This window comes from Hordeum vulgare, chromosome 5H, assembly GCF_904849725.1.
Source record: "Hordeum vulgare subsp. vulgare chromosome 5H, MorexV3_pseudomolecules_assembly, whole genome shotgun sequence".
NCBI classification, from domain to species: domain Eukaryota; kingdom Viridiplantae; phylum Streptophyta; class Magnoliopsida; order Poales; family Poaceae; genus Hordeum; species Hordeum vulgare.
The window spans coordinates 397,036,881-397,057,976 of NC_058522.1; positions in this window are offsets into that span (position 1 = coordinate 397,036,881).

A 21,096-nucleotide genomic window follows, 5' to 3' on the forward strand; every position below is an offset into this window, starting at 1 on the left:
GCGAGTCCCAGGGAAGAAGAGGATAGGTTAGAAATCATCGAGTGCTAGGTCTGGCGAGTTACGCCCTCCTTGTAATCGAAACTCCATCAATACAACACAAAGCAGGACGTAGGCTTTTACCTCCTCACGAGGGGCCGAACCTGGGTAAACCGCCGTCTCACTCCCGTTGAACCCCTTTGAGTCGCCACCAAGGTGCGATGGCTCCAATACTAAGTCCTTTCATGAGGACATCTGCCGTGACAAAACCACGACAGTTGGCGCCCACCGTGGGGCCTGCGCACGGTGGAGTTGAGTTCTCAAAGGGAGCCCTACCAGGGTTTGGGAGCTACGCGACGGGGCTCATGACTCGGAGCCGCCGTGGGAAGTACTACATCAACAACCTGCTATGGGGGGCCGAAGCGGATTCGGTCGAATCTGGTTACAGGATCCCCTTCGGAAAGATCAGCGTTTTCATCGGCATGATTGGATCGTCCATGCCTGAGCCAGACATCTCCTCCGACATCGTCGAGCCGGCCAGGTACGTCCGCCCGGTCGTGACGCCAAATCTAACTCGCCCGGTCTTTGTTGGATTCACGCAGGGATCTGAAGAACCAGAATACTCAGCGACCCAGGAAACCACCCCGGTCAACACTGACGACGAATCGTCCATGGGCGATTCGGATTCAATCCGGTCTCTACATGGGACTGTCTTGGGGGCTTGTCGCTGGCCATGGACCCCGAAGTTCTTGACCGAACTCGCCGTCAGGTCGCCGTTTACATGGCTGGGGCGACTCAATCCTCGCCAAACCCGGCAGGCGGAGATGGAACTGGCGAGATGTCTAGAAGCCCGGCCGCTGTCTTGGTGGAATTAGAAGCGGAAATTACAAGGCTCATGGCGACCCCCATCACACCTGAAAACCAGGAGGCAGTAAACACGGAATTGACGAAACTAAGAGAAGCAGTGGCAAAGGCTCAGCGGGATGCTGAGGTGGAGTCCGCCAGGATCAAGACCCGGCAAGCTCACATTACCGCTGAGATAGCTCGCTTAAATACCGACAACTGGCGGCTCGAAAGGCACTAGCGCGCATCTGACGCCGTCCATCAGCGGATGCACCAGGGTCGCCTGCCCCTTGCTGTCAACCCGACCCGATGTTCGACATTCCGCGAACTCCCGTGACGGGAGCCGCCCCGGGGGGAGGGCCGGGTCAGCCGCCTAACCCGCCGGGCCAGCCAGTTGTGGATCGCATCCCCCGATTCCGGACACCTCAAGGTCACTTTTCCAACCCGGTGGACAACGTCCTTGCTGCAACTCGCCATTTGGAATCCCTTCCGATTCACGACAACACTCCTGCCGAGATAGAGGCAAGGAACGCCATTGAGATGTTGAAGACGGCTGTGGTTCAAAACGCCCAGTTCTCACATAGCCTAGATAGGCTGCATTCCACTCCCCAGGCAAGCCGCACCAGGAGTCGGCCAGAGGACCAGCCCGCTGTAAACAGTGGACCGCGGCTCATCCCCCAGGACAACCTTCCTGATCATCAAGACCCGCCAGGCTGGGATAATCCGGACATCCAAGTCGCCCCAGCCCCTCTTGTCGGGAGCGGTGGATGAGTGGGGGTGTCGTGCTTGGCCCCCGCCCTTCGCAACGAGCGAATGTCCAAGGATTTTAAAGGGCCAAGAAAGGTGCCTAACTACACTCCAGACCTTGAGTCGGCGTCATGGGTCGAGAGTTACAAAATCGCCATGGATATGCTCGACGTAATCGAAGCAGTTTGCGCCAGATACTTCACAATGATGCTCGAAGGGACAGCGCGTACTTGGTTAAAAAACTTACCTCCCAACTCCATCCAGACCTGGGCTGAATTGACAGAGCGCTTCATCAAAAACTTCCGAGGAACCTGCAAGCGTCCAATGACTATTGTCGATCTGCAGCACTGCGTTCAGCGCCCCGATGAGTCGGCCCACCACTGGTCTCGGCGGGTCGCGGAAATCACTCACTCGTCAGACGGTATTACGGCGGCTCAGGCTGTGCTGATCCTCGAGCAGAATTGCCACTACGAACCTCTGGTGCAGAAGTTGGGGCGACTCAAACGAAAAGTCCAAGACATGGGGGAGCTAGTGGATACCCTCACTAGGTACGTTGAGGCAGACGACACCAAGGATCCCGGTGAGGATGGTAAAGCTAACTCGCCAAGGAAGGGCGAGTCATCCAAAAATCATACCCGGTTTCAGGGACGCGCCCGCCACAATCAGGGAGCGAATAGCAAGAGAAGGCAGCAGGAAGAATCTTCGGACTTAGTCGCCAATACCAACACCAACAATGGCAACCAACGCCAGAAGAAAAGCAGGGGATACAGTGGTTAAAAGCCGCGCAACTATAATGAGTTACTCAAGGGCCCCTGCCCGCACCACGCCATGGCAGACGGACCGGCGACTCATTACTGGGAGGACTATTACGTGATGCGGGAGTTTCGGGCGGAGGCGATCAAAAAGGGGCAAAGCGGTGACCCGGACCAACGGCGGGAACAGTTCGGCGCGCCCAATCAACGTTAGAACCCCTTCGGCGGTTTCCCCGAACCGGGGGCTCAGGGTGGCTCGCAGCCGAACAGCGGCCAATATCCGGTGCATCACCAGCGACGATATAACCCGCCCGGAGAGTTTCAACAACCACCCCCGCAGGGGGCTTCGCAGGGGTAGGATGATAATGGCGGCTTCCGCAACAATCCCAAGCAGTTAAGCAATGGGCAGTACCACGTTTTCACCACCAATGTTTGCAAGTGCGATAAAAAGGTGAGTCATCGAGCGTACAGTGTTTCTGAGCCGGCACTCCCTAGATACCTCCACTGGTCCGAGCAGACCATATCATGGAGTAGGGAGGACCACCCGCCAAGAGTTGACAATCCCGGCGACTTAGCGTTGGTCGTGGCTCCCCAAGTTGGGGGGTATACCTTGTCGAAAGTACTTATGGATGGTGGCAGCAGCATCAATATTTTGTATTTTGACACTTTCCAAAGGATGAACCTGTTGGAAAAAGATTTGATGCCTTCAACCACGGTATTCCACGGAATCGTCCCACGCAAATCGGCGTACCCCATAGGCTGAGTCAGGCTCACAATTGCATTTGGAACAGCATCTAACTACAGGAGTGAGTCGCTGATGTTTGAGGTGGTCAAATTGAAAAGCCCCTACCATGCGCTGTTTGGGCGGCCGGCTTACGCCCGGTTCATGGCTCGCCCATGCTATGTTTACCTTAAACTCAAGATGCTAGGTCCTAAAGGACCCATCACGGTTGATGGTGATAGAAGGATTGCAAGAGAATGTGAAGAAGGGGACGCGGCTTACGCAGAAGTCGCCTGCGCTGCGGAGGAGCTAAAATATCATCAGGCCAATGTTGATCCGGCTGATATGTCGCCCTTAAAAAAGCCAACGACAGATGCTGAGTCGCCCCTCAAGTTCAAACCAACGGATGACACTAAAACGGTTGACTTCGTCCCTGGCGACTCAACCAAGCAGTTCACCATTGGGACGGTTCTGGATCCCAAATAGAAAAGCGCGCTCATCGAATTCATCCGTGAGAACTGGGACATCTTCGCGTCGAAACCTTCTAACATGCCTGGTGTGCCGAGAGAATTCGCTGAGCACCATCTTATTGTTGACCCAAAGGAAAAACCCATCCAGCAGTATCCTCGTAGGTTTAACGAGGAACAACGCAAGGCAATTGGGGAAGAGGTTGCCCGTCTCTTGGCCGTCGGATTCATCGTAGAGGTTTTCCACCCCAAATGGTTGGCTAACCCGGTCTTGGTGCTCAAGAAGAATGGTACCTTCCGTATGTGCATTGATTACACGGACCTCAACAGAGCTTGTCCAAAATATACTTTCGCTCTTCCCCGCATCAACCAGATTATTGACTCGGTGGCGGGATGCGAACGTTTGTGCTTCTTGGACGCTTACTCTGGATATCACCAAATCAAGATGGCCGTGGAGGATCAAGAGAAAACAGCTTTTATAACCCCCTTTGGGGCTTTTTGCTATGTGTCCATGCCATTTGGACTCAATAGTGCAGGGGCGACTTATCAGCACTGCATCCAGAATTGCCTCCGTGGCCAAATCGGACGCAACGTTCACGCCTATGTCGATGACATTGTGATTAAAACCCGCCAGGGGGAGACGCTATTGGAAGATCTCAAGGAAACTTTTGATAATCTGCGGGTATATCAGATGAAGCTAAATCCCACCAAGTGTGTTTTTGGAGTTCCTGCAGGAAAATTGTTGGGCTTCTTGGTGTCTGAGCGCGGCATCGAAGCTAACCCGGACAAAATCAAAGCGGTTACTTCCCTTGGGAAGCCAGCAAATGTTAACCAAGTCCAACGGATGGCGGGTCGTATTGCGGCCTTAAGTCGCTTCATAAGCCGCCTGGGAGAAAAGGCGATTCCCCTTTATCAATTGCTAAAGAAATCTGACCATTTTGTTTGGACAGATGAAGCTGATGAAGCTTTCGAAGCCTTGAAATGGCAACTGGTCAACCCGCCGGTCTTGGCCGCCCCGACTGAAAAAGAGCCCATGATTTTATATATTGCGGCAAACTCCAAACAGTAAGTGTGGTGGTGGTCGTTGAAAGGAAGGAGGAAGGAAAGGAATACCCTATGCAGCGCCCGGTGTATTTTATCAGCGAAGTGCTAACTCTTTCCAAGCAACGATACCCACATTGGCAGAAATTAGTGTATGGGGTGTTTATGGCGAGTCGGAAGCTGAAACATTATTTTCAAGAACATCACATCACGGTGGTGAGTTCCGCCCGCCTCGGGGACATCATCCAGAATCGGGAGGCAACGGGGCGGATTGCCAAGTGGGCGATTGAACTTGGGCCGCATCACGTACGATACACCCCTCGCACGGCCATCAAATCTCAAGCCTTGGTTGATTTCGTCAATCATTGGACCGAGTTACAGGCCCCGGAAGACAGGCCTGATCTTACATACTAGACTATTTATTTTGATGGATCCAGACAGTTGGAAGGCTCGGGGGTTGGCGTGGTACTGGTATCTCCTCAAGGAGACAAATTCTGTTATGTCCTCCCACTCATGTTTCCGTGCACCAACAATGTTGTAGAATACGAAGCTTTACTTCACGGCTTGCGACTCGCCAAGGAGATGAACCTTACGCGGGTCAGATGTTTTGGCGACTCTGATCTGGTGGCTCAGCAAGTTTCACGCACTTGGGACTCTCGAGACCCCGTGATGGCGGCTTACAGGAGGGCTGTGTCCGACGTGGCGGGTCATTTCCATGGCTATCAGGTTGATCACATTGACCGGGGCCTTAACGAGGCGGCTGATGCCCTTTCGCGTCTCGGTTCCCAGCGAAAGCCAGTTCCCCCCAATGTTTTTCTGGATACTTTGCATAATCCCTCCGTGAGTTTGCCATCAGAGGAGGAGTTGGCGATACCAAATCTTGAGTCCCAGTTCGCGGCGGCTCTCCACGTTACGCCGGATTGGGTTCTTCCCTATCTGGCCTATCTCGCCCGAGGCGAGTTACCTACAGATGAAGTTTTGGCCCGCCAAATTGTTCGGCGAAGCAAATCCATGGTGATCATCAACGGCGAATTATATAAGCGAAGTACCTCCGAGGTTTTTCAACGATGTGTTTCCTCCAAAGAAGGGTGCATAATTCTAAATGACATTCATTCCGAAGATTGTGGGCATCACGCCAGGTCACGTTCTTTGGTTTCAAAGGCGTTCCGTCATGGTTTCTTTTGGTTGACGGCTCATGCAGATGCAAAGGAGATAGTTCACCGACGCGATGGATGCCAGCGTTATGGGCGACAGGCTCATGTGCCGGATCAAGAACTAAGGATGATTCCCATCACTTGGCCTTTCGCGGTCTGGGGGTTAGACATGGTTGGCCCCTTTAAGATGTCATCCAACAAGAAAACCCATTTGCTGGTGGCGGTTGATAAATTCACCAAGTGGGTTGAGGCAGAGCCTGTTGGAGATTGCGATGCGGAGACGGCGGTCAAATTCTTGAAAAAGTTGATCTTCCGGTTTGGATATCCGCGCAGTATCATTACTGACAATGGCACTAATCTGTCTCAAGGGGCGATGCAGGAGTTTTGCCGTCGAGAGCATATCCGGCTTGATGTTTCTGCGGTTGTTCACCCACAATCTAATGGACAGGCGGAGCAGGCGAACCAGGAAGTTTTACAGGGAATCAAGCCCCGACTCATGGTTCCCTTGGAAAGAACCCCGGGGTGTTGGGTTGACGAGTTGCCTTCGGTGCTATGGAGCATCCGGACCACCCCGAACCGGTCCACGGGTTTTACACCTTTCTTTTTGGTCTACGGAGCAGAAGTTGTTCTTCCCACTGACATAAGGCATGACTCGCCTAGAGTCACCGCTTATGTGGAACAGGACAACGAACTGGCGCATCAAGACTCTTTGGACGCCTTAGAGGAGGCGCGTGATTTGGCTGCAGCCCGATCGGCCATTTATCAACAGGACTTACGGCGTTATCACTGCTTTCACAGTCAGCACACTCCCGGTATATAGCTGCTCCGTCAACGTGTAAATCGCCTTCAGCATCAGGACGCAATCATCCTGAAGGTTGGCGGCTCTCGGGCTTGTTTAAGAGATAATGATTGTCAGCGATTTATATAAAGCTATTTGTTTTCAAAGGTCAAGATTTGGTTTTTACCGAAGACGGCTTGCGCCATGTTTGAGATATGTCGCTTTAAGCCGGACAGCTCCTGTTGCACAGTATCCAACTTGGCTTCAGCTCTTTCTGCTTGCTTTGTTAAAGCATCTTAATCAGCTTGAGCCCTTTTTAAGTCGGCGTTTAGCTTCTCCATCTCAGATAAGATCAGTTGATACTTCTCTTCTGATTTGGCCCGGGCATCCTGCTGGTCGGATAAGTTTTTCTTCAAGTCGCCAAGTGTTGATTCAGTTTGGATAAGTGATTCCTGTTGAAGCATATAGTTAAGGGGCAAGTCTCAGAATTATTGCAAGCAACATCCCAGACACTTGGGGGCTAATGTATAAATTTTTTAGACCAAATTATACAGTATCAAGACCCGGCTCATCTTTTTACTGATGACCCGGCCCTTGGGGGTTACAGGTCGAAAGTTTTTTAAATCATCAAGACCCGGCTCATCTTTTTACTCATGACCCAGCCCTTGGGGGTTACAGGTCGAAAGTTTTTTAAATCATCAAGACCCGGCTCATCTTTTTACTAATGACCCGGCCCTTGGGGTTACAAGTCGAAAGTTTTTCAAATCATCAAGACCCGGCTCATCTTTTTACTGATGACCCGGCCCTTGGGGGTTAATGAGGATAATATAATGTACAACAAAATGTACCTCATGTTTGTTCTTCAGCATCCGAAGCAGGCTCTTCTCCATCTCATAACTCGCCTCCAGGCGACTTGCAAAGCCAGAGCAAAGTTCTTTGAATTCCAAATTTTCATATTGGGAGAGCTTAGCCTTGGAAAGTTCATGCTCAAGAATAGCTTGAGTTGATGATGATACATGCTTCGATAAAACCGTTGTGGCCGGTTTAGAGAAGCGAGTACCGGTGATAACCACAGCGTCCAGGTCTTCTGCTGTTGTCAATGGACTTGGCGGGTTAGGTGCATCCATGTTTTCCTTGGGAGAGCTGGGGATATCCACTTGGTCTTCGGGTTTTTCTTGGTCCGGGTTATCCTGGATCGGCGTCGACTTTCCGATAGGCTCCGAAGTTGTAATGGGAGCTGACTCGCCAGTTTTTCTTTTCTTCGCCTGTGCCCTGAAAGGAGAAGGGAGTGCGCTTAAAGGACTGAAAATTTATCACCATCAGACTAAAAGTAAAAATTATCAAAGGTTTACCCAGGGACACGGATCATCGGTGGAAGTGTCGACATTACTGAGTCGCCAGATGTAGGAGGAGAACTCTGCAAAAAGTTATACTTCGAAGATATGAGCGAGTTACAAATGCGATCCAAAAAACCCAAAGAAGTGTTATTAAAAGATACCTCATTTGGCCTTTTCTTGTTTCTTGGTGGTAAACCGGACACCAGATCACCAGAATGACTTCGAGTTTTCTGATTTGAGGTATGTTGTGCTTTCTTTAGAAGAAAATTGGGATCCAAACAAGCATTTGGGTGTGAGAAGGGAACTTTCCCACAAATTCGCCTGGCCGGCTTAGGTGGAGAAGGAGATGAGTCGGAGGAAACAGAAATTACCTCTACAGAGTCCTCCTGGCTTTCATTGTCTTCATTCTACACAAGAGACGCAGAGGTGTAAATACAAAGTTATCAGTAATGGATGGCGAGTTAGAAGAAGATAGGTTTTTTACCTCCGAAGGTGCGTCGCCGACTTGGGATTCATCGGCCTCAGATGGTTCAGTAACAGCAGCTTTGCCCTTGCCCTTGGATTTCTTCTTTGGAGGCCGCCTAGCCTGCTTCATGGCTGACTTTTTTGGCCTCTTTGACCAAAATTTATCACCTTTCTGAAATGGCATATTTTATAAGAGGTCATAGTTAGAATAAGATGTAAGGAGTAAAAGACAAAAGGCGGGTTAAAGTTATTTACCTTTGGTGCCGGGTTAATCTTGCAGAAAGGTTTAAGACCTATTTGGCCGCATTTTCCCGCGGGCTCGCCGGTCAGCTTCTTGATGATCGTTACAATGTCATTTTTCGTCAAAGCCGTGTGGAAGTAGCACTGAGGATGATCTAGGGTGTCGTCGAATTCACACATTAACCCGTCCCGGCGACTTAAAGGGAGGATACGCCATTCGACCCAGCAGCGGATCAAGTCAACTCTAGTAAGGCCGTTGTTTGTCAAAGATCTTAACTCAGACAATACTGGGATAAAGTCTGACTCCTCTTCGGTGAGCTTATCTGGGAATTTGAAATTTGTTGGAAGGCGATCTTCCCTATAACCCAAAAGTTTGTTCTCTCCCTTAGGCGAAGTCTCCTGGCAATAGAACCAAGACTCGCCCCAGCCTTTGGGGTGGCTTGGCATGGCGAGTGACGGAAATGGGCTATCCATGCGGTGCTGAACATTGACACCACCAAGTTCCAGGCTGGGGCCATTGTGAAATTCTGTTGGGCGATTTAAGTGGAAGAAGTACCCGAATAAGGGAACTGAGGGCTCCATCCGCAGGTAAGCCTCGCGAAACACTTGGAACTGGCATAGATTGCTTATCGAGTTGGGCCCTAGATCTTGGAGGCGGACATTCGTAAAAGCCATGGCGTCTTTGAGGAATTTCGATCCAGGCGTCTTAAAGCCCCGCTCGAGGTGTTCAACAAAAACAACTATTTCCCCTTCCTTAGGATTGGGGGTTTCTTCTCCTAACCCGGTGCGCCAACCGATAATCTCCTGAGGGTCCAAATTTCCCGTTTTCACATAATCATCTAGTATGGCATTATTAACCTTGGTGGGGAGCCAGTCGCTTTTGAAAACGGCGCCCATGCTACAAAGGGACAAAATTACGGGTGAATTGACACGCCAAACATCTACTGAAAAAGGTGAAACAATTTCATTTGACTCGCCAAATAATTTGCCCGATGGCCGAGGAAATTTTTTGATCCACCAACGAAGGTCCGGGTCAGGTTGCCAGGGCGACTTACGAAACTTTTGCTACTTAAGGGAGCGGTGTTTCAAAGAATCAGTGGTATTTGTCAAAATAAGTGAAGTTTGAGACTACAAACAGTTTTCACTTGACAAGTGATAGATTATGTATCTACGGGGCAGACGGAAATGACGTGGAAAATGACTGGATACAGTAACCTGCAACTAAGGTGGGACAATACTGTTGATTTGGTGATGCCCTGCTCTAAGTATGCAAGTGGACGCCGAGCAAATAAAGGTATGAAAGACATCGGTTTTCTCATTATCATCGCCGCCAACTAATCGGGAACAAGTAAAGCTATTCGGGAAGCACCAAGAACGCAGCAGTGATGAACTTCGAGAAGGAACTTGGATCTGCTCTTGAGTGACAGAAACCTAACCTGGTGGATTCGGCTGGAGACTGTTGCCGGCGATGAAGGTCTCGGACGGGCGCGAAAACCTCGGGCGGCGACGAGGTGCTCGATGGCGGCGAACTGCTCGGCCACGGCGAAGTGCTTGACGGCGACGAAGTCCTCGGGCGGCACCGAAGCTTTCGGATGGCGACGAGATCCTTGGGTGGCGGCGGAGCTCCTGGAAGACGATGAGGGTTTTCGCTGTGATATTGGGGAAGAGAAGGGCGACAAGACTGGTAGGTGGAATGCGCCCAGTCCCTTCCTCCCTCCTATTTATCAGGGCAGGCGCTAGGATCGAGGCACCACGAGCGGGAACCACCAAAAGATAAAGATTCGCCATGATGGCGCCCCGAAAATTTTGGGATAACGATACCGAAGGATCCGTTGGGGATTACGTCATTATCTTTTCCGGGATTCAAGGGATAAGGAGGTACCAACAAGAAATGATTTGGCGACTCAAGTTTTTCCACAACAGATGGCGGGTTAAGTTCATGGCGTATAAAGGGGTGAAGATGAATCGCCCTTAATTGAGTAAGGATATTGGCGTGAAGGAAATTCAAGTCAATCTGGGGCCTAATGTTGGAGATATTATCTGTTGATAACCCGCCCTAGTTGGGCCGGGTCACCAAATCTGGCGATTCATCTAAAATATGGTTCGGGCCTTGGCCTGGAGGACCGAAGGTTGTATGGCGGTTTACAACTTCCGGAAGGAGTCCATGACAGAGAAGGTTTCCAAGCTTTGGAAAGGTGGCGACTTAGAGATCGTAAGAGTCACGACTTGTAAAGAGGAAAGGATCCTTGTAAACCCTAGGGACTCGGCTTGTATATAAAGGCGAGTCCGAGGGAAGAAGAGGACAGGTTAGAAATCATCGAGTGCTAGTTCTGGCGAGTTACGCCCTCCTTGTAATCGAAACTCCATCAATACAACACAAAGCAGGACGTAGGCTTTTACCTCCTCACGAGGGGTCGAACCTGGGTAAACCGCCGTCTCACTCCCGTTGAACCCCTTTGAGTCGCCACCAAGGTGTGATGGCTCCAATACTAAGTCCTTTCACGAGGACATCTGCCGTGACAAAACCACGACAGTAAGAGACATCATAGATCGCACCATATCCAATAGAGTGCGATTACGACGTTCAGACACACCATTACGTTGAGGTGTGCCACGCGGCATGAGTTGTGAAACAATTCCACATTTTCTTAAGTGCGTGACAAACTCATGACTCAAATATTCTCCTCCACGGTCAGATTGTAAGAACTTTATTTTCTTGTCACGTTGATTCTCTACCTCGCTCTGAAATTCCTTGAACCTTTCAAAGGTTTCAGACTTGTGTTTCATTAAGTAGACATACCCATATCTGCTTAACTCATCAGTGAGGGTGAGAACATAACGATAGCCACCACGAGCCTCAGCGCTCATTGGACTGCATACATTGGTATGTACTATTTCCAACAAGTTGGTTGCTCACTCCATTGTTCCGGAGAACGGAGTCTTGGTCATCTTGCCCATGAGGCACGGCTCACATGTGTCAAATGATTCAAAATCAAGAGACTCCAAAAGTCCATCTGTATGGAGTTTCGTCATGCATTTGACACCGATATGACCAAGGTGGCAGTGCCACAAGTATGTGGGACTATCATTATCAACCTTACATCTTTGGGTACTCACACTATGAATATGTGTAACATCACCTTCGAGATTCATTAAGAATAAACCATTGACCAGCGGGGCATGACCATAAAACATATCACTCATATAAATGGAACAACCATTATTCTCAGATTTAAATGAGTAGCCATCTCGCATTAAACAGGATCCAGACACAATGTTCATGCTCAAAGCTGGTACTAAATAACAACTATTGAGGTCTAAAACTAATCCCGAAGGTAGATGTAGAGGTAGTGTGCCGACAACGATCACATCAACTTTGGAACCATTCCCGACGAGCATCATCACCTCGTCCTTTGCCAGTCTTCGCTTATTCCGTAGTTCCTGTTTTGAGTTGCAAATGTGAGAAATAGCATCGGTATCAAATACCCAGGAGCTACTACGAGCGTTGGTAAGGTACACATCAATAACATGTAGATCATATATACCTTTGACGTTGTCGACCTTCTTATCCGCTAAGTACTTGGGGCAGTTCTGCTTCCAGTGACCGGTTCCCTTGCAATAATAGCACTCAGTCTCAGGCTTGGGTCCATTTTTGCGCTTCTTCCCAGCAGCTGGTTTACCGGGCACGGCAACTTCTTTGCCGTCCTTCTTGAAGTTCTTTTTACCCTTGCCTTTCTTGAAATTTGTGGTCTTATTCACCATCAACACTTCATGTTCCTTCTTGATTTCCACCTTCGCTGATTTCAGCATTGAATATAACTCGGGAATGGTCTTTTCCATCCCGTGCATGTTATAATTCATCATGAAGCTCTTGTAGCTAGGTGGAAGCGACTAGAGGATTCTGTCAATAACCGCGTCATCCGGAAGATTAACTTCCAGCTGAGACAGACAGCTATGCAACCCAGACATTCTCAGTATGTGATCGCTGACAGAACTATTTTCCTCCATCTTACAGCTGAAGAATTTGTCAAAGACCTTATATATCTTGACCCGGGCATGAGCTTGGAAAACCAGTTTCAGCTCTTGGAACATCTCATATGCTCCATGTTGCTCAAAACGCTTTTGAAGCCCCGGTTCTAAACTGTAGAGCATGTCGCACTAAACCAGAGAGTAGTCATCACTTTGCAACTGCCAGGCGTTCATAACGTCGTGGGCTGCCACGGGAATGGGAGGGTCACCTAGCGGTGCATCAAGGACATATGCCTTCTTGGAAGAAGTGAGGATGAGCTTTAAATTATGAGCCCATTCCGCATAGTTGCTACCATCGTCTTTCAGCTTGGTTTTCTATAGGAACGCGTTGAAATTGAAATTGACATGAGTGTTGGCCATTGGATCTACAATATTGTAAAGACATTATTTAGACTAAGTTCATGATAGTTAAGTTCATCTAATCAAATTATTTAATGAACTCCCACTCAGATAGACATCCCTCCAGTCATCCAAGTGATACATGATCCACATCGACTAGCCCGTGTCTGATCATCACGTGAGACAGACTAGTCATCAATGGTGAACATCTCCATGTTGATCGTATCTCCATACGACTCATGTTCGACCTTTCGGTCTCTGGTGTTCTGAGGTCATGTCTGTACATGCTAGGCTCATCAACTCAACCTAAGTGTTTTGCATCTGTAAATCTGGCTTACACCCGTTGTATGCGAATGTTAGAATCTATCACACCCGATCATCACGTGGTGCTTCGAGACAACGATCCTTCGCAACGGTGCACACTTAGGGGAACACTTTTCTTGAAATTTTAGTGAAGGGATCATCTTATTTACCACCGTCGTTCTAAGAAAATAAGATATAGAAACATGATAAACATCACATGCAATCATATAGTGACATGATATGGCCATTTTCATCTTGCGTCTTTAATCTCCATCTTCACGCGCAGCATGATCATCATCGTCACCGACATGACACCATGATCTCCATCATTGTGTCTTCATGAAGTCGTCTTACCAACTATTACTTCTACTACTACGGCTAATGGTTAGCAATGAAGTAAAGTAATCACATGGTGTTGCATCTCATACAATAAATTAAGACAACTCCTATGGCTCCTACCGGTTGTCATACTCATCGACATGCAAGTCGTGAATCCTATTAGAAGAACATGATCAATCTCATACATCACATATATATCATCACATCCTTTTGGCCATATCACATCACATAGCATACCCTGCAAAAACAAGTTAGACGTCCTCTAATTGTTGTTGCAAGTTTTACGTGGCTGCTATGGGTTTCTCGCAAGAATGTTTCTTACCTACATCACAGCCACAACGTTGATATGCCAATGATATTTACCCTTCATAAGGACCCTTTTCATCGAATCCAATTCGACTAAAGTGGGAGAGATAGACACCCGCCAGCCACCTTATGCAACAAGTGCATGTCAAGCGGTGGAACCAGTCTCACGTAAGTGTACGTGTAAAGTCGGTCTGGGTCGCTTCATCCCACAATACCACCGAAAAAAAATTGGACTAGTAATGGCAAGCAATTGACAAAATCATCGCCCACAACTGTTGTGTTCTACTCGTGCATAGAATCTACGCATAGACCTGGCTCGGATGCCACTGTTGGGTAACGTAGTAGTAATTCAAAAAAATTCTTACGTCATACCAAGATCTATCTAGGAGAAACCAGCAATGAGAGAGGTTGTAGAGAATCTTCATACCTTTGAAGATCGCTAAGCAGAAGCATTACTATGAACGCGGTTGATGGAGTCATACTCGTAGCGGTTCTGATCGCCGTAGATTCCGATCCAAACAACGAGCGTTCAGTGTCTCTGTGTTCAACACACCTACAGTCCGGGGATGTCTCCTCCTTCTTGATACAGCAAGGAGGGAGGAGAAGTTGAGGGAGAACTCTGGCAGCACAACGGTATAGTGGCGATGGAGTATGTGGATCTCCGGCAGGGCTTTGCCAAGCACCGCGGAGGAGGGGTAGAGGGAAAGGTAGGGCTGCACCAAGAGGTGGTGTTCAAGGTGTGTGCATCCCTCACAAACCCTCCACTATATATAGGAGGGAGGGAGAGGGGGTGCAGCCACCCTAAGGTTTCCCTAGGTGGTGCAGCGGCCAATATGGAGGAGGGGGTGGCGCCCTAGGGGGTGGCTTGCCACCCAAGGCAACCAGCACACCAGCCCACCAGGGGCTGGTTCCCTTCTCCTTTCAGCCCATGTAGCACTCCGGGACAGGTGGACCTTCCCGGTGGAACCCCGATAACCTTTCGGTGGTCCCGGTACAATACCGATAAACCCCGAAACCTTTTCGACGACCGAAACTGGACTTCCCATATATAAATCTTTACCTACGGACCATTCGAGAACTCCCCGTGATGTCCAGGATCTCATCCGGGACTCCGAACAACCTTCGGTAACCACATATACGATTCCCATAACAACTCTAGCGTAACTGAACCTTAAGTGCGTAGACCCTATGGGTTCGGGAACCATGCAGACATGACCGAGACATTGCTCCAGCCAATAACCAACAGCAGGATCTGGATACCCATGTTGGCTCCCACATGTTCCACGATGATCTCATCGGATGAACCACGATGTCGAGGGTTCACTTAAACCCGTATGCAATTCCCTTTGCCTATCAGTATGACACTTGCCTGAGATTGGATCGTCAGTATCCTTATACCTTGTTCAATCTCGTTACCGGCAAGTCTCTTTACTCCTTCTGTAACCCATCATCCCATGGCTAATTCCTTAGACACATTGAGCTCATTATGATGATGGATTACCGAGTGGGCCCAGAGATACCTCTGTTGGGGAACGTTGCATGGGAAACAAAAAATTTCCTACGCACACGAAGACCTATCATGGTGATGTCCATCTACGAGAGGAGATTTGGATCTACGTACCCTTGTAGATCGCACAGCAGGAAGCGTTAAGAAATGCGGTTTATGTAGTGGAACGTTTTCACGTCCCTCGATCAGCCACAGGAATCGTCCCGCAATCCGTCCCACGATCTGTTCCGATCTAGTGTCGAACGGACGACACCTCCGCGTTCAGCACACGTACAACTCGATGATGATCTAGGCCTTCTTGATCCAGCAAGCAAGACGGAAAAGTAGATGAGTTCTCCGGCAGCGTGATGGCCCTCCAATGGTGGTGAGGATCTACTCCTCGAGGGCTCCACGCGAGATTCGCAAAAATACAATCTAGAGGTAAAACTATGGTGTCTAGATCTGAGTTGCACGTGGCAAAAGTTGTCTCAAATCAGCCCTAAATCACTGCTACTGCAACAAAAGACCTTCCAATGGCACCAGAAATAGGCACGTCAACGGGAGAATACTTGGCTTGATCCTTCTGCTGCGGCTACGCCTTAAGGGACTTCCTAGGCAAGTATGCAAAGGATTTCCCCCGTGGCCTTGGAGCCTTGCGTTGGTGTTCCCTCGAAGCGGAAAGGGTGATGTAGCGTAGCGGTGGTAAGTATTTCCCTCAGTTTGAGAACCAAGGTATCATTCCAGTGGAGGAGTATCTCAAGATCCTACACAAACACAAAAGCTTGCTCCCAATGCTATGAAGGGGTTGTCAATCCCTTATAGATTGTTTGCCAAGTGAGAACTGAAAGCAACAAAGTAACAAAGCAAAGTAAAAGCAGAGGTGTAAACGATGGATGTGAATAGACCCGGGGGCCGTAGTATTTACTAGTGGCTTCTCTCATGAAAGCAAGTAGACGGTGGGTGAACAAATTACTGTCGAGCAATTGATAGAACCACGCAAAGTAGTGACGATATCTATGCAATGATTATATCTATAGGCATCACGTCCAAAACAAGTAGACTGATACTTTCTGCATCTACTACTATTACTCCACACGTCGACCGCTATCCATCATGCATCTAGTGTATTAAGTCCATGAACGCCTTATGCAAGATGACATGATGTAGAGGCATAATCTCAAACCAATGATAAAAACCCCATCTTTTTGCCCTTGATGGCAACTACTTGATGTGTGCCTTGCTGCCCCTGTTGTCACTGGGAAAGGTCACCACATGGTAGAACCCATAACCAAGCACTTCTCCCATTGCAAGAATCATAGATCTAGTTGGCCAAACAAAACCCAAGACTCCGAGAGACTTACAAGGATATCAAATCATGTATATAAGAAATCAGCAAAGACTCAAATATATATCATAGATAATCTTATCACAAATCCACAATTCATCGGATCTCGACAAACACACCGCCAAAGAAGATTACATCGGATAGATCTCCATGAAGATCATGGAGAACTTTGTATTGAAGATTCAAGAGAGAGAAGAAGCCATCTAGTTAGTAACTACGGACCCGTAGGTCTGAAGTGAACTACTCACGAGTCATTGGAGGGGCGATGATGACGATGAAGAAGCTCTCCAACTCCAAAGTCCCCTCCGGCAGGGTTTTTCTTCCGTTCGGGAAAAAATCATTTCGGGGTTTTTCTTCCGTTTGGACTCCGTTCCAAAATCAGATCGGAAAAGAGTCAAAAACACGGAAAAAACAGGAACTCGCACTTGGCACTGAATTAATAAGTTAGTCCCAAAAAAGATATAAAAGGTACATAAAACAACCAAAGAAGACAAGATAACAGCGTGAAACCATCAAAAATTATAGATACGTTTGAGACGTATCAAGCATCCCCAAGCTTAACTCCTGCTCGTCCTCGAGTAGGGAAGTGATAAAGAATGAATTTTTTATGCTTTCATGCTACCTAACATAGATGTCCTTTGTAATTCCTCTTATGTGACGTGAATGTTCAGATCCATTAGATTCAAAACAATAGTTTGCTATTGACGTGGAAACAATAATAATTCAAGCAAACTAGCAAGGTAATCATAAACTTCCAAAATAACAAGGCCAAAAGAAAGTTATCCCTACAAAAGCATATAGTCTGACTATGCTCTATCATCATTGCACAACGAATTTAAATCATGCACAACCCCGGTATTGGCCAAGTAATTGTTTCACACCTTTACTTTCTCAAACCTTTTCAACTCTCACGCAATACATGAGCGTGAGCCGTGGTTATAGCACTATAGATGGTGTGGAATGTGGTGGAGGTTGCAAGACAAAAAAGGAAAAGATAGTCACATTAACTAGGCATATCAATCAGCTGTGGAGATGATCATCAATAGATATCAATGTTAATGAGTAGGGATTGCCATACAAATGATGCACTAAAGCTACGAGTATGTGGAAGCTCTTAAAGAAAACTAGTGGGTGTGCATCCAACTTGCTTGCTCATGAAGACCTAAGGCAATTTTGAGGAAGCCTATCAATGGAATATACAAGCCAAGTTATATAATGAAAATTTCCCACTAGCTATATGGTGATGACAAAACGAGAGACTCTCAATCGTGAAGATCATGGTGCTTAATATGCACAAGTGTGGAAAAAGTTGTAGCATTGTCCCTTCTCTCTTTTCTCTCATTTTTTTTTGGTGGGCTCTTTGGCCTCTTTTTTTTGGTGGGCTTCTTTCGCCTCTTTTATTTCCTCACTGTAACATCCCAAATTTTGGAATGTTAAAATAATTATTAGATTGTTTGTTTGTTTGCTTGAGTGATTGAAACTTGTGTGAAATTTGAAACTTTTCAAAACTTTTGAATGAGAGGGAATAAAATGACTTTCCCCTTCTCCGGTGAATTCAAATTCAATCTTCTAAAAGCAAAGAGAGAAGATGACGTGACTTCTTCAACTATAAATAATTTGAACAGAGATTTGCATTGAATTCTTTCAAAATTTTCTTTTGCATTTCTATTTGTTTTTCTTCGTGCAAGAAGTGCCGGGAAATAATTTCTTGCAAGCAAGAAAGAGCGGAGGAAAATGACCCTCCAAAATGTGAGGCACTTTTGAAAATATTTGAGCCAAGAAAAACCCAAGTTTATGGGGAAAATATTTTGCAAAAGAAAATAAAGCTTATAGAGGATTTTCTGAAAAACATTTTTTTTAAGTTTTTATTTTTGCCTTGGAAAAATGTTAATCGAGTAGAGGATATTTTTTTGAAAATTTTGGTATATAATACCCTATATTGATTATTTTATTTTGCTTCCTTTTTATTCCTTTTAGTTTCTGTTTTATTAAAATCCAAAATCGGGAAGTATATCCTTTTTATTAGGAAAGCGCCCTGGGCGCTTTATAGCACTGTCGGCCCAAATCTCCCCTTAGCCGGACCGAATCCCTTCGGATTCGGCCAGCCGACCGAGCCACCCCGAGCCCCCTCACTGCCACCTGGGCCCCACCGCCCGAAGCCCCACCCGCTCGGTCACCTCCTTCCCCTCGTCCCTCTCTTTCCTTCCCTGGAGCTGAGCTCTTTCCCTCCCAGTTCGCCGGACCTCCCGATCTCCTTCCCTCTGCGCCTCCCTCCTCTCCCCTATAAAACCCGAGGCCCTCGACCCCTCCTCGCCCCGTTCCACCCCGCCGCCGCCCTGCCCAAGCTCCGCCCTAGACGCCCGACCCCCGGCCTCGCCGGAGCAGTAGCCCGAGCTTCTCCCTGCTCCTTGTCGAGCCCTCCCCGCACTAGCCACACTACCAGCAGCCACCCCATCGCCTCCGCATTCCGTTTTTCCACCCAGCACCCGAACTCGTCGCCCCGCTGCAGCTCCTCACCTCGCCGGAAATACTGTTGGACCATACTTCCCCGAGCTCGTGACCCCCTTCCTCGCCACCCCGGACCGCTCTGACGACTCCACAGGACGCCGGAGGTTCGCCGCCATCCCCTGGTGCGCTCGCCGTCGCCGGAGGACCACCGGAGCTACCTCCCCAACCTCCACCACCTTCGGCCGCCGCCTCGGACCCTGCCGGAGTTCATCTCCACCACGGTGAGCACCCCACCACTCCTCCACCGTTAGATCTAGATCTTACGTGCACGATTAGAAGTAGGATAACCCTTCGGTTTTTAAACAAAAACCGAACGGTTTTCTTCACTTATTATTTAGCCAGAGAGCTTTTGTTTAATTTGCAGCCGTCCGCTAGTTAGTCCCCGCAGCACACACCCACTGACCAATCAGGAGCTGCCACGTACCCCCCCCTTTGTTCGTTAGGTTAGCTTTTCTTTTTCTGTTTTAGATTTAAAAACAGAGACAGTTTCAATTTTGTTTCCTTTTAACTTTTGATCCTTAAGTCCAATGGAGTTGATTCTTTTTTCAGTAGATCACAATTTTTCTGTAGTTTTTAAAAACATATAATTTGTCTATGTTTGAAATTTTCAAATTTGAATTAGATCAGATTTAGTTTAAACCTTGTTTTGACTATTCCAGGAGTTTACAAATAGCTTTTAAATTGATTCTTTTTGCTACTGATCACTAGTGATCTTATTTATCAGTGGTAAAAATTTCAGATTTGTTTGAGTATTTTAGCTCATGGTTTCTTGTGAAACAATTTCTGTTTCACCTCTTTTAGGATTGTGACTAATTTACTTTCTTTAGTTACTTTTAAATTATTTTCTTTTATATTTTAGAAAGATTATGTTTAGTTTCTGTTACTTAACAGTAGTTTTGCAACAAGTTTTTACTTTATTTTTTTATTTGTTATCATGAAATCAATTCTAGTTCCTTAGTAACTTGCAATTGGATTCTCCACTGTTTCAAATCCCATTTGGAAATACTTTGAAAAAGTTTTGTGAAAAATACTCTATTTTATCTTAGTTAAATTTATATCTTAGTTCCTTGTTATTATTTTCCGTTGGACAAAAACTATTTAGTGTTTGACGTAGTAGAAGACTCCCTAGTCTTATTTGAAGTTTCCTTCGGATTCCTATTCGCTTTCTCTTTTGTTTTGATTGCTAGAATGATTGCTAGTATGAGTGCTTATGTGAGTGATATGTTTGTTATATAGATTTCATCGAAGAGTGACGAGTAGTCTATCAAGTTATTTCTCGAGAAATTCTTCTTCGTCAACATCACCAGGCAAGTCACTTTGATCATACTATCACCTATGTTTTATGCATCGTAGTTCTACCATCCTATGCCCAAATTGCATGCTGCTTAGGTACTTGGAAATTTTAGTATAGGTTGTAGTATCATGTGGTAGGCACCCAACAACCCCGATACTTGGCCCCGGGACGACAAATTTCATATTGCTATGCTTGAGTAGATGGGATTTCGGTTGAGTGCATAACACGAGTGATGCGAGGTTGATTAAATAATCAAGACCGGTTAAGACAAGATTTTCAAGACCTCGGACGCAATGCAACTCTAGGTGAAGGACGGTTGATCGGCTCCCTGGAGAACCCAGTGGATGACCCGGGATGCTGGAGACGGCCCTCACATCCTGCGGAAAGCTTCACCCAGGCTCAAAGAGACGGACGGATATTTTCAAGACCCAAGGCTTACCTGCACAGCCACAAGCAATTATGGGCTCTGGCTTGGTTGGACAACGCGGCGACTCTGGACAGGCGGTGCTAGCAGATGTAGAAGAACGGTAGGATTGGATGGGCACCGACAGAGATTCAGAGGGACCCGTTGAAAGACCATGTTTTGATCATCCGGTCTTCAAACACCCTGAAGTGCGAGGACATAC